The 15,437-nt window shown below is 40.8% G+C and overlaps 1 protein-coding gene across 3 annotated transcripts in view; it reads right to left on the bottom strand.

Annotated features, from left to right (window-relative positions):
* Nucleotides 1-14,964, bottom strand: part of SMAD4 (SMAD family member 4) — a 58,165-nt gene extending 43,201 nt beyond the window's left edge. For 2 of the 3 annotated variants that reach the window (XR_012325414.1, XM_019937064.3), the window contains exon 1: nucleotides 14,827-14,964. The gene's annotated coding sequence lies outside the window, so the exon portion shown is untranslated. Of the gene's footprint in view, nucleotides 1-14,430; nucleotides 14,573-14,826 lie in introns of those variants that run through there. The other variant, XM_019937066.3, reaches the window with a different exon arrangement.
* Between the last annotated feature and the right edge of the window lie 473 nt (nucleotides 14,965-15,437).

Raw genomic sequence — 15,437 nt, 5'->3', positions numbered from 1 at the left:
AGTCCTAGCCATTCTTCAAAGTGCAGCTTAAATGTCTCAATTTCTCCAAGGGTTTCCCCTAACACAGTCTCCTCTCCCCACAATCCTGAAGGAGAATTACTTCCCTGGTGTGTTTACTATGTACCCTAGTATATTACCTGATGCCTCCATCAAATTAAAAACACACCCCAATTACAACACATTATATTATAGTTGTTTGATTATGTATTTGTTTCACACCCTGTTGCCGTAAGTTTAGAAGAAAACAGCAACACCTTCCCATCTTAAAAAATCCTAGTACAGTACACAGTTCCTTTCATATACCAGGCAAATGATTGCAAGTTGACTACAGCTTTTTTATTTGGTGTCATTTCCTTGCAACAAATTTTGAAGAATGCAAATGCTTATGTCGTTGAAATCATTTTCTGATATTATATTCCAAAAGATTTGTTCCAATTTATAATGTAATTAAAGTGTTTGTAACTATTTCATCACAATCTCCCTGTTGGATGTTATCATCTCTAAAATTTAAGCTATTTTTGGCCCTAACAGTTTCTCAGAAACTGTTTTAATTGCACATTTCTTTGAACACTAGTGGAAATATTCCTATGACCACAAGTGCCTGAAACATAATTTAAAAGTTCCTTGCAATAAAAAAAAAAAAAGTTCCTTGTATAAAAAATAATACCCGCAGGGGTATACAGGTGTTGTTCTACATTAAATTCTAGATTATAATTTTGTAAAGAGTGGTATGGAATGATAGTAGACAAGGGCACTGGACTGGTATAAACAAAATTATATATTCTAATCAAAGCTCTAGCAGCATGATTAGGCAAGTTAACCTCTCTTTCAATTCTCTTATCTATAAAATGGAAACATTATCTGCCTTGCCAAGTTTATAGACTGGCTATGGTGATCAAATGCAACAGGATATAAAAGCAATCTGGGGACCATAAATTGGCCAATTCAGCAAACACTGTATCCGCTAGGAGCAAAGCACTACAGATAAAAAAAACAAGTAGCACATAATCAGAAAGTGGTTCTCAACTCTATCCAGCAGCCCTCCCCAACCTTTTTGGCACCAGGGACCGGTTTCGTGGAAAACAATTTTTCCATGCACGGGGGAGGGGAGGGAAAGGTTCAGGCTGTAATGCGAGCGATGGAGAGGCGATGGAGAGCGGCAGATGAAGCTACCCACCCTCACCTGCCACTTACCTCCTGCTGTGCGGCCCAGGGGGTTGGGGACCCCTGCTTTTGAGAATACCCCCCCTTTTTTTTTTTTTTTTTTTTTTGCGGTGCGCGGGCCTCTCACTGTTGTGGCCCCTCCCGTTGCAGAGCACAGGCTCCGGACGCGCAGGCTCAGCGGCCATGGCTCACGGGCCCAGCCGCTCCGTGGCATGCGGGATCTTCCCAGACCAGGGCACGAACCCGCGTCCCCTGAATCGGCAGGTGGACTCTCAACCACTGCGCCACCAGGGAAGCCCCACCCCATTTTTATAACAAATAATTTATATCACCCCATTAGCTCTCCGGAAACAAAGTTCTAACCTATTTACGCTTTTTAAAAATTTTAACAATGCCCTAATTATAATATAAAGGGGGAAAAGATTAGTATATAATGAAGTGTGTATTTCAATAAAAATGCTCAGGCATATCAACAAAATCAGAAAGTATAATAAAGAGGTTGGATGCCTGAACTGATACAGTAAATCACCATAAACATGACGACTACAAATTCAGACCTTCCAAGACAGGTGTGTTGTTTTGGCACAATGGCATTGCAGTTGGTGAGGTGGATTTTCCAAAATAGTTAACTGTCAATAAAGTTCCAAACAAAAAAACTTCAATTAAACTGAATTAATGGGATTGACATGTACACACTACTATACATACATAAAACAGATAACTAATAAGAACCTACTGTATAGCACAGAAAACTCTATTCAGTACTCTGTAATGACCTATATGGGAAAAGAATCTAAAAAAGAGTGGATATATGTATAACTGATTCACTTTGCTGTACAGTAGAAACTAATACAACATTGTAAATCACCTATACTCCGATAAAAATTAATTTAAAAAACAAACAGGGCTTCCCTGGTGGTGCAGTGGTTGAGAGTCCGCCTGCCGATGCAGGGGACACGGGTTCGTGCCCCGGTCCGGGAAGATCCCACATGCCGCGGAGCGGCTGGGCCCGTGAGCCATGGCCGCTGGGCCTGCGCGTCTGCGTCCTGCGTCTGGAGCCTGTGCTCTGCAACGGGAGGGGCCACAACAGTGAGAGGCCCGCGTACCGCAAAAAAAAAAATAATAAAAAAATAATAATAATTTTAAAAAAATTAAAAAAAAAAGAGATGAATTAAGAGAAGCTTAATTTCCAAAAACTGAATATATATTAACATGGTGTTAGGTTCTAGGCTAATTATACGTTTTCCTCCTACATGAATATTCTGGGCATTTAAAAGTGTTGTGGTATGCAAAAAATTCTTCACAGTCTCTCACGTGCAGGATGGCATCCCTAGCCGCCCCCCCCACCCCGCACCAAAGCCCCTCCCAGTAACTTCCACAACATCTCTTAAAGAGGCAGTACTTACTCCACTGAGAACCACTGATCCAGACGATCCAACATATCATTACACTAAGTAACAGATGCCTAAAAGAGGTAGGAATTAAAGTGATCTGGAAATAGGAATGCATGGAAAATCCACAGGTAAGCTAAGTCTTAGCATGATGTAACAGTCAGGCTAAGCTAGTCTATGTCACAGTGACAACCAACTCCCAAATATCAGTAGCCTAAAACAAAGGTTTGTTTTCTGCATAAACTATATGTCAATCACAGATACATGCCCATAACAGCACTGTCCATCACTGCTCATTGTCATCTCTCATGGATTAGGCTAACAAAGTCTCCATTTCTACATATGTCCTTAAATGGCAGGGGAAAAGATAGGTAACTCATGCACTGGCTTTTAAACGTTGACTATCACTTCTGTTCACAATGGATGGACCAAGTCACACGGCCATGCCAGTGGTTCTCAACCAGGGCAACTCTGTCCCTCCAGGGACATTTGGCAATGTCTAGAGACAATGCTGACTGCCACAACTGGAAGGGGGAGGTGGAAGGCAGAGCAGTACGCTGGTATCTAGTGGGTGGAGGCCAAGGCCGCTGCTAAACATCCTACAACATACAGGACAGCCCCTCCAACAAAGGATGATCTGGCCCCAAATGTCACTAGTGCCCAAGCTGAGAACCCAGGACCATGCCTAATTTCAAGGTGGGGGAGGGACACAGAGAAATAAATATTAACCATATGCCAGAAGAGAGCCATCAGAATATGGACGGGAGAGTACTTACAACTACCACATGTGAATAAGAATTTGCCAGGCTGAAGGAAAATCATAGGAAAAAGCAGAGGGACAAGAGTGCAGGTGTTTTGTCTAGAGCAGGTTTCTGGTAGAGAGGGGGAGGAATAACAGCATTAGATCTGTATTAGAAAGAAAACTATAGTGAGAGCATGGAGAAGAGCTTTGCAAAGAGGAACAGAAGACCAGTCAAGAAACAGTGATCAGAAGAGTGACAGGGCCTAGATTAGGGGCATGGGCAATGGAAACAAAAGGGGAACCAGTAAGACGTTTCTAGGTAGAACAGACTAGATTTTTTAGTCAACTAAGTATAAGGAGTAAAAAGAAGAGAGTCAAAAGATGGCCTATTTCCTAGATAGGTTAACAGAATGATAAAGAAAGAAGAAAAGATTTAAAAGAGATTAAGTAACAAATTCAGCTTTAAATATGCTGAGTTTGAAGAGCTCATTAGAGAAGTTAAGGTTACTTGAAAGTCTCCAACACACAGGTATTAGATAAAATCGCTATAATAGAACAAGCCATCCCACAGCGATGGGGTAACGGGAGGCAGGAAGTCAGCAAAAGGAACAGAGGTTTGTTCTTATATCTACCTATTTTGTGTTTTGTCTCTAGCCTTGCTGTTAAACATAAGCTGTCACCTGAAGTTGACCATAGGTCTAAAAGCAGCTCCATGGACTACAAAGCCAAAATAATTAAAATACTCTCTAAAATTAAAAAGGCTGAGTACTGACCTGAGAGGCTCTCACGGAAATTCATAAACTTTAATGAATGTTGACATTTTTTTATTTCTTGGATGTATGTTTACTTTTGGATTATTGACTACACTATGTGAAAAAAACAGGTATATTTTCTAGAAGTTATAGATACTTTGGTCAAGGATCAAATATGGGAATATTTGGGCCTCCCTGGTGGCGCAGTGGTTGAGAGTCTGCCTGCCGATGCAGGGGCCACGGGTTCGTGCCCCGGTCAGGGAGGATCCCACATGCCGCGGAGCAGCTAGGCCCGTGAGCCATGGCCGCTGAGCCTGCATGTCTGGAGGCCTGTGCTCCGCAACCGGAGAGGCCACAGCAGTGAGAGGCCCGTGTACCGCAAAAAAAAAAAAAAAAGAAAAAGGGAATATTTGAGAGTGCTTAACAAGGAAGGAAAAAAAAAAAAGCCTGGCCTGGTGAAGAGTATCACTAGAAAGAAATTCCAAGCATAGGCTTACAAGCTGGGGAAGGGGGCAGGGGTCGGTGCACAGGATTAGTTCAACTGCGTGCAGTACAAGTTACAGCCTAGACTGAGCTTTGTCAAAATAAGTGCAATTGGAGGAGAACTTCCAAGAGCATAAAGAATTACATGTGCAGGTATTAATGATTATAAAGATCTGAGATGGGAATAACACAATCAAAGAAACAAAAAGAACTTTTTTTGTGTGGTAACTTTTAAGATGAACTACAGGGACAAATTTAGAGATGTGCTTCTTGTTTACCCATTGGGATTAGATTTAAATGTCATACTGGTACAGCAATTTCACCTTAAATAATCTTATTTAAAAATTAACATTTTTTCTGAATGAATAAATTAAAGGTTGTTAAAAGAAGAATCAACAAAGTCCTCTAGTTGACATCTGTTTTTTGTCTGCCAGCATATAATTCCCCTTCTATAACAGTACTCTGATTTCCCAATCTGGACAGGTGGGACAATCCCAATCCTGACTAACCAGAGCTACCTCTTAGGTACATTAGCTGTTTCAAAGATGGGAGAGGACCCAAGTCAGGCTAATAACACAGCTCCAGGACTTTTGTTGGAACTACAGAGGGTGGGGGGCGGGGAGCTCTTTGCTGGGCTTGAACTTGAAGCTGAGAGTAGTTAGTCTGGCACCTATCTGAGACATAAACTAACAGAAAGCAAAGCAAAGCCAAGAGATAGAATCCTGATGATACTGGCTTCTTGTGACCCTGGATCCAGCACTCTGAGGCCAGCTCTGATTCCAGACGAAGCCAGTGAATTCCCTTTTCACTTAACTTGATAGAATCCTGATGATACTGGCTTCTTATGACGCTGGATCCAGCACTCTGAGGCCAGCTCTGATTCCAGACGAAGCCAATGAATTCCCTTTTTACTTAACTTGACTGCTACATATTTCCCAGTACATAACTGAACAAAAATTGAGCTAATCAAGGGCCTACGGTATAGCACAAGGAACTACACTCAACATTATGTAATAACCTATAAGGGGAAAATAATCTGAAAAAGAATTTATATATTATCTATATATCTCATCCATATATTCATATCTGAATCACTGTGCTGCACACCTAAAACTAACATGACATTGTAAATCAACCATATACTTCAATTTTTAAAAAACTGAGTTAATATTCTCAGAAACAGCAGCAATATAATACAAACCACATATATAAACAATGGAACCAACCCATAATCTTCTCAATAATACAGATAATGAGTTACTTTAAAATAGCAATTGCTGGAGGGGTGGGATAGCGAGGGTGGGAGGGAGGGAGACACAAGAGGGAAAAGATATGGAACATATGTATAACTGATTCACTTTGTTATAAAGCAGAAAGTTACACACCATTGTAAAGCAATTATACTCCAATAAAGATGCAAAAAAATAAATAAAAAATAAAGATGATACAAACAGATGGAGAGATATACCATATTCTTGGAATGGAAGAATCAACATAGTGAAAATGACTCTACTACTCAAAGCAATCTATAGATTCAATGCAATCCCTATCAAACTACCACTGGCATTTTTCACAGAACTAGAAGAAACAAATTCACAATTTGTATGGAAACACAAGAGACCCCAAATAGCCAAAGCAATGTTGAAAAAGAAAAACGGAGCTGGAGGAGTCAGGCTCCCTGACTTCAGACTATACTACAAAGCTACAGTAATCAAGACAGTATGGTACTGGCACAAAAAACAGAAATATAGATCAATGGAACAGGATACCAAGTCCCAAGATAAACCCACACACATATGGTCACCTTGTCTTTGATAAAGGAGGAAAGAATATACAGTGGAGAAAAGACAGCCTCTTCAATAAGTGGTGCTGGAAAAACTGGACAGCTACATGTAAAAAAATGAAATTAGAACACTCCTTTACACCATACACAAAAATAAACTCAAAATGGATTAAAGACCTAATTGTAAGGCCAGACACTATAAAACTCTTAGAGGAAAACATAGGCAGAACACTCTATGACATAAATCACAGCAAGATCCTTTTTGACCCACCTCCTAGAGAAATGGAAATAAAAACAAAAATAAACAAATGGGAACTGATGAAACCTAAAAGCTTTTTCACAACAAAGGAAACCATAAACAAGAGGAAAAGACAACCCTCAGAATGGGAGAAAATATTTGCAAATGAAGCAACTGACAAAGGATTAATCTGCAAAATTTACATGCAGCTCATGTAGCTCAATATCAAAGAAACAAACAACCCAATCCAAAAATGGGCAGAAGACCTAAATAGCCCTTTCTCCAAAGAAGATATACAGATTGCCAACGAACACATGAAAGGATGCTCAACATCACTAATCATTAGAGAAATGCAAATCAAAACTACAACGTGGTATCACCTCACACCAGTCAGAATGGCCGTCAACAAAAAATCTACAAACAATAAATGCTGGAGAGGGTGTGGAGAAATGGGAACCCTCTTGCACTGTTGCTGGGAATGTAAACTGATACAGCCACTATGGAAAACAGTATGGAGGTTCCTTAAAAACTAACAGTAGAACTACCATATGACCCAGCAATCTCACTACTGGGTATATACCCTGAGAAAATCATAATTCAAAAAGTGTCATGTACCACAGTGTTCACTGCAGCTCTATTTACAATAGCCAGGACATGGAAGCAACCTAAGGGTCCATCAACAGATGAATGGATAAATAAGATATGGCACATATATACAATGGAATATTACTCAGCCATAAAAAGAAACGAAATTGAGTTATTCATAGTGAGGTGGAGGGACCTAGAGTCTGTCATACAGAGTGAAGTAAGTCAGAAAGAGAAAAACCAATACCATATGCTAACACATATATATGGAATCTAAAAAACCAAAAAAAAAAATAGTCATGAAGAATCTAAGGGCAGGATGGGAATAAAGATGCAGACCTACTAGAGAATGGACTTGAGGATATGGGGAGGGGGAAGGGTAAGCTGTGACAAAGTGAGAGAGTGGCATGGACATATACACTACCAAGTGTAAAACAGATAGCTAGTGGGAAGCAGCCGCATAGCACAGGGAGATCAGCTCGGTGTTTTGTGACCCCCTAGACGGGTTGGATAGGGAGGGTGGGTGGGAGAGACGCAAGAGGGAAGAGATATGGGGATATATGTATATGTATAACTGATTCGCTTTGTTATAAAGCAGAAACTAACACACCATTGTAAAGCAATTATACTCCAATAAAGATATTAAAAATAACAATAATAAATAAATAATAAATAAAATAAAATAGCAGTTGCCAAACTCTCTGGTCTCCAGTCCACTTACCTACATTCTTAATTATTGAGAATTCCAAATAGCCTTTGTTTATATGAGTTACATCTATTAATATTTATCATATCACAAATTAAAACAAATGTTTATTTACTCTATTAAATTAATTTTAAATAATAAACCCATTACATATTAATAAATTTTATGAAAAATAACTATTTTCTAAAACAAATTAAAAAGTCAGTATTCAGGGGCTTCCCTGGTGGCACAGTGGTTAAGAATCCGCCTGCCAATGCGGGGGACAGGGTTCAAGCCCTGGTCCGGGAAGATCCCACATGCCATGGAGCAACTAAGCCTGTGCACCACAACTACTGAGCCTGCGCTCTAGAGCCCGTGAGTCACAACTACTGAGCCCACGTGAGCCACAACTACTGAGCCCACGTGAGCCACAACTACTGAGCTCATGTGCCACAACTACTGAAGCCCGCGCACCTAGAGCCCGTGCTCTGCAACAGGAGAGGCCACCGCAGCGAGAAGCCCGCGCACCACAACGAAGAGTAGCTCCCGCTCACCGCAACTAGAGAAAGCCCGCGCACAGCAGTAAAGACCCAACGCAGCCAAAAATAAAATAAATAAAAATTTTTAAAAAGTCAGTATTCAGAGTGACACTGTTTTCCATTTTTGCAAATTTCTTTAACGTCCAGCTTAAGAGAAGCCAGCTGAATTCTCATATCTGCTTCTGCATCCAATCATTGTGATATGTTGTTTTGGTTAACGCTTATGAAGAAAATATGCCTCACACAGATAATTGGAAAAGAAAAGACTATTTTAATGGCCCTTTTAGATAATGATGGATATTCTTCTTTCATTCAACACCAAAATGCAACAAATGGCAATTCCTAAAGGTTAGCTGCAATGTGGAATCTGAAACTGTATCAGTGAACTTCTTGGCTCTGCTATATAAAAATCCATTGGTCCATATTGTGCTTTGAATGGATCTCCTACCCATGCATGATTTGTAACATCATGCATTGGTCATCTGGAAAAACACTGGTTCAATGATTTATACGGATCTTCCCAATGTTGATACATTTCCTTACACAATGTATTTTTAAAAATCACATTGCTAAATCTCATCACCAATCTCATCAGAAAAATCTTTAAGTACTGGGAAGCTGGCAAGCCCATGGTGGCAGATACTAGTTTTCCAAAAATCTAATTTTCACTTGAAAGATCATATTTTTATCATTGGCAACAAATATTTTATTTATTTTCCTTGAGTGGCAGGCTCACTTCACTTATTTTCAAGCAAATGTCTGCCAAACATCCAAGTCTAAGTAACTACAGTTTACCTATCAGTCATTCTTTTAAGTAAAAATAAAAAAGCAGATAGTTTAGCGTGCAGCTCAATCACACAAGTGCTTTTCCTAGAGATGAACCTTGTACGCTGATTGCAGAAGAACTTTATGCACACTTCCATTTAATCACACCGAATACTGAAAAGACATGCACACCAGGGTAGATATTTTAAAAATTAAAACTTTTTACTGCTTCACCAAGGATATTCTTAAGTGAAACTGGCATTTTTTCTTTTTTTTTTTTTTTTTTGCGGTACGCGGGCCTCTCACCGTCGCGGCCTCTCCCGCCGCAGAGCACAGGCTCTGGACACGCAGGCTCAGCGGCCATGGCTCATGGGCCTAGCCGCTCCGCGGCATGTGGGATCTCCCCGGACTGGGGCACGAACCCGCGTGCCCCGCATCGGCAGGCGGACCCTCAACCACTGCGCCACCAGGGAAGCCCCTGAAACTGGCATTTTTTCAAATGCTTAACGTGTGTTTGGTGCCACTGCCTTGACTCAAGATAAAGTGCCAGCAGTTTACCCACCACTGCTTCCCTACCATCAGTGCAAATGTCAACACAGTACAAGGGCACATAATGTCTCAATTTTATTATGTGAATAATTTTGATTTCATGAACCCCTAGAAGATAAAGGGCATGGGGACCCCCAAGAGTCCGTGGACCACACTTTGGAAAATACCGTTTTAAAAGATTGTGAAGTAGGATGAATTTTAATAACTGAAAAATACATTTCATAAAACCTTCTGAATGAAGGAGACTATCAAGTCATCTAGCTTATTCTTTCAAAAGGGGCTGTATCAGACTTCCCCCTGCAGTAGGCTCAGGCCTACTAAATATATATTGAGTGGAGCCCTATCTTTAAAAAGCACCCTGGGAGTCTGAGTTGTTGTCAGTTTTACAAAGCACTGACGTAGTCTATGCTACTCCACATGCTTCACTTTACAAATTACCAAAAAGATAGTGAAACAAATTGCAATGTCAAGAATATATGAAACTAATTTAAAAGATTAATTACATAGAAGTTATGCCATTTTTCTTACTATTAGCCAGCTGCTTAATTTCAACATCTATACACATAAAATTCTTCCTTCAACTAGTTTTGGTAGGAGACCTCTATGACACAGATGCACCTAGTGTGCTTACGTACAGTAATCCTTTCACCAGATGATTCAATGACTGGCCACATACTGATATCAAATGCTCCAGAATTCACCAGTGAATACCGCTGATAAATAACCTTAATCCAGTCTTAACGTTTAGAAATACATTTTGACTTGAAAAAGACCTGAATTACATACATTAAGATACAAAAATCATACCTTACTACATACCAAAGACAAAATATTCAGTAGAAGTCTTTTTTTTGACATCATAAGATTTGCATTCTAAACATGCAGATTGGGGTTTGATGAACCCCAATGAATTTTAAGTAAATTACTCCAGCGCACCAATGATTGCAAAGTAAAGCTTGTACTGTATCAAAACAAATGAAGCAATAAAGATAAGCACACTAAAATATCCAAAGGCTTTAAAATCAAGAGGTCTTTTTTTTTTTTTTAACAATACAGATTCCCATGCCTCCTGCACTCCATTCTCATCCTGAATCTGTGTGTTTTGGAATGGGACAAAGAATATTTTGTTCTATTTTTTTTAAATAGCTCTTCCAGAGACGCAGATGCAACTACTTGTAGACCAACACTTATGAACTACTTCAAGTAATACATTGATAAATGGGGAGCTGAACATGCCCCTCTAGATGATCTCTAAAGAACTGCTAACTAGTTGGGCTCATTGAGCAACTGTCTCACAGTGTGTAAGTTAACCTCTGATAGTAAAACCTAAATCAATGCAACTTGCTTCTCAGGAACCAGCAAAGTGACCAGTTAATTGATGCCTAGAAAATGTGATGGTTTCCAAGCAGATTAACCTCTAGGAAGATCAAATTCCCACTGGGAGTTTAGATGCAAAGTTTGGCACCTAAACAAAGTCTTTAGTCTTTAAAAGGAACCCAAATAAGCATTTTAGAATATGTCAAAATATCAACTTCCTATTTGGGATAGCAATGATAAACCAACTTCTCATCAGGAGAGAGATAGCTTCCTATAACTTGCCACCAGACAATTCAAATTAATTGAAAAATGAAGAAAGAGATTCAAAGAGGAGAGAGACAGAGGGACAGATTTGGAAACAAAACAAATGTGGCAATACCTTCAAGGAACCCATTAAGTCAGAAGTGAGATAATTATATCACCCATGTGTATATCACTGTATTAAAGAATAAAGCTGACACAAATGAAACAGTTAAAAAAAAAAAAAAAGAAGTTACAGGACCCTAATAGCTCAACAATTTCGGAACTCTGATCTGGCTACACCCCAAGCCATCTGAGTCACAATTTCTGGAGGTGGGTTCCAGCCATCGGTATTTTGTAAAGCTCCCCAAGAGATTTGAAAATGTAGCCGAGGTTGAGAACCACTGCCCTAAACCTTGGGAGTGAAAAAGCAATAAAAAGACGAACCCCACACAGTTATAAGTTTTCCAAACCGCAAACAATTCTCATTTAAAATGTAAATAATGAAGTACAGTCTTTAAGCTTAAAGGTATTTACAATTATCACCAACTTTAAATTAAGATGTAAAAACAGGCACTCTTTACAATCTCTAGTAGCTGTCTGACCTATAATCTGCAGTAGTAAACAATCAAGACTTAAATTATAAGATTCTGATGACCTATCATCTTAGTTTTACATAAGTAAGTACTACCCTAGTTTTTATCCACTGTCATGGTTAAAACAAATTTTCCTGGATGCCAAGTACACCACGTAATAGTGTCAAGGTGACACAACCTAAAATATCTTGTTCCTGAGAAACTGGAATTTAGCCACATTTCCTATCACCAAAATTACACATATTAGGATGAGAAAAAAAAATCCAAAAATTCTAAATCTGACTCATTATTAAGCATATGTTTTGGCATATTATGATGCTAATAGTACCATACTAAAAGTTGCTCAAATGAATAATATCTAGATATATTTGTCAACTGTTTGAATTTCTCTTTTTAAAACAATTGAATCTTCATCAACTGTGGAACAAAAAACCCAAAATTTGATAATTTAACAAAGTGGTATTAAATTCTGTGTTATGCTAATCTAACTCCTTTAACTTTAGTGTAGAAAATAATGAAATCAATCAAACTCATTTCAGTCAATTAGTTTTATACATGATTGTCACCTCACCTTTAATCATTACTGAAACAAAACAAAAATTTCTGCCTAACTACACTATCTTCTAGGGGAAAAAAAGGAAATCCAAACATATACAACGAGCAGGGAAACGGCTAACGTGTTTACAGAACGATTCACTCTAAAATCACTGAATAAAAAAATGAAAAAAAAGTTAGGTATAAGCTAGAAGGCAACACAACAGAACTGAAATAAGTAAAGCTTAAACATAAGAAAAATAATGTATGTTCTCACCAAAAGAGACAAAATTTTAGATGAGACTAAATATGCATTTTAATTGTAATGAGTGAGGTAGATCCTGTAGGGTTAACTGCCCTAGTAGAGGCCTCAGCACTTCACAGCTCAATTAGAATAGTGTCTAATGATGTTACTATAACACCGGCTCAATCAGAAAAAACAGCTTCAAAGCCAGAGAGCTGGAGTGTGACTGGACAGCATAAATTAGTTTAATACTTGCTCTTTAATTTGGGGGGAAAAATCTGAAGGGGAATGCAGAAAAATTAATTCACACACAAATGGTGAAACAGCTCAACTAAAATGTAGCTTAAGAAAGTGAAGTATATAGGTTTTTAGAAATAAGATTTGCTGCTTCCTAGCATAAGTAGAATTGCTTTGAGCAGCAAAGACTTCGGAAAAGGTCAATGATGCATACAAAACTTACTCCGAAAAATTTCAAAGTGACTTTCTCAGCACAAGTTTTCATTAAATCTGAAACTGGTTTGCAGTTTTTTCTACACTCGCTCATATCGAAGAAACTCAGCCAAACATAGAAGTTTCTACTTAGGCACTCCCACTTCAAAAACAAAAAAATTAAGATGCAATACCTCCTTAAAGCAACCTCACCCAAAAACCTGGAAAGCAAAGAAAAAGTCACTTCTATTAATAGACTCACAAAATGTTATATAAATTTTCTCTAGAACAACTTAGTTTTAATTCCAACAACTTATACCTACATAATTCATCACCACCCTTAGACCTAAAGATGCTCCAAATTTTAAACGCTTGGCCTACCTGTATTACACTTGTACTGTAACAAACTCAAAATCATAACATTATGGGAGAAACATCGTAACTAAAAATTCATATTTTAAGATGTTAATTATATCAATCATTTACAACTTGAAATGTCACGTACTAACCATATCAGAACTTTGCAAAAGACAAAATAAATCTTTAGCAGAAAAAGAAAAATTGCACATTAGAACTCCCGAGGCTATATTTCAGCTGAAATATAGTCTAAGAACAACTTAGCAAAGACAACTTATGAAAACTACAATAAAAACTATTCAAGTGCAACGTTCTAAATCTAATTAACACCCGAATAGTCAAACTGCTACTGGGACTAAAAGGATGCTAATTCTTGCAAAACTCAAATGTTGTTAAAAATCAGCCAAGACAACATGCTTTCACAAAGTCAACTGAGGCTAATTAAAATGATTCCCCATTATCTTATACTTATTATTCCTAAATAACTGGCAGTTTCACCTTAAACTACAGTCCAAAAACTAAAGACGTTAAGAAACTAAATTCAAAATAAACTATTTGAAAATAGGCAAATATATTTTTTAATTTTACTAGGGTTTTCGCGGGGCGGGGGGAATAACTATCAATTTTCAATAGGGTTTTTTTTAAACCTCTCTATCCCCACCCAAAAAAAAAACCGTTCAAGTTAACAAAACACACCAATTTCTTTGAAAATCTTTGAAAATCTAGCTTAAGAAATCGTAACAGCAGTTTGGGGCATGTGATGGAGCCACCGCCCTACACACCCCACACAAATTTCACGCTCAGTACTTGTAGTCCTAGCAATGAGATAAACTATGTCTTTTATTTTTCATTAGGAGTGCGGCGGGCGGGTGTCAGCTGCTAAGAATGTTTCCTGCATACCGCCATCACCCACAATACTCAAAAAATAAGTAAACAAACCAAAGCCAGAAACATAACTGGAATGACTCAACCAGGAAGAGAAAATAAGGGACAAAGAGAAAACAAAAATTTGCTTGAGAAAAGAAATTAAGACAAACCATTTACAACTTTCATTTAGATCTAAGGCAGTACACTCCGACCCGACTCGCTCGGCCAGGAGGGACACTGAAACTACTCAGAACAACAAAGAGCAGCGGCGGCCGCTGCAGGAGTCCCAGTCCGAGTTCAACTTGATTACGCGACAAACTGCGAAGGGAGTTCGGGGCCGGAGGACCGACCCCGGAGACCGACGGACACGAGGCACCACGGCTCGGTCCGACCCGCGCCGGGGCCGTCGGCCCGTCAGGCGGCCGCGCTGGTTCTCCGGGCCGGCCCGCCGGCCTCCCGCGCGCTACACGCCGCCGCCACCGCCGGGAGCCCGCCCCAGGGCGGGGAAGCCGCGGGCGGGGTGCGCGGGCCCGGTCGGGAGAAGGGGAGGGGACATGGCGCGTTACCTGGGCTCGGGCGACAGCAAGGGGCGTCCGCTCTCCCGCGGCGGTTCGTCCGCGGGGGCGCCGGGCCCGTCCCTCCCCCGGCGGCCCGGAGCGCTCCTCGGCCCCCGCGCTGAGGCGTCCGGGCCAGGCCGCCCCTCCTCGGCGCCGCGCCGCTGCCCGCGCGGGCCGGGCCGCCTCGAGCTCCCGGGCCGCCCCGCGGCAGGGGGCCCCTCTCGCGGGGCGCCCGGCTCCCCGCACCCGCTCCCGCCCCCTGGGCGGCCGTGCAGCCGAGGGGAGGGCGGGAAGGGCCTCCGGAGGAGAGCGGGCGGCCGCGAACGCGGGCTCCGCCACCCGAGCCACTCCGTTACCGCAGCGGCGACGACGACCAGGGCCGTGTTGTTGCTGCCAACTTGTCGAGAGGACACTGAGCATGCGCGCGCAGAGACCACATCCGGGTAATTTCAGGGTTTGGCCCTTTTCCCCCTCAGCTTTCCTTTCTCTTGGCTGCCCCCGCCTCCAGCCGGAGTGACGAGGGTCGTTCTGCGCAGGCGCCCGCGGGGCAGCACAGTCGGCGGGGAGCCCCGAGTCCCAACCTGGGATCGCCCTGGCCGAGGGCACTTCCCGCAAAGGTC

Source organism: Tursiops truncatus, chromosome 13 (assembly GCF_011762595.2).
Source record: "Tursiops truncatus isolate mTurTru1 chromosome 13, mTurTru1.mat.Y, whole genome shotgun sequence".
Lineage (NCBI taxonomy): Eukaryota > Metazoa > Chordata > Mammalia > Artiodactyla > Delphinidae > Tursiops > Tursiops truncatus.
Note: the sequence above shows the minus strand (reverse complement) of the source record. Positions and strands in the feature narration are given on the sequence as shown.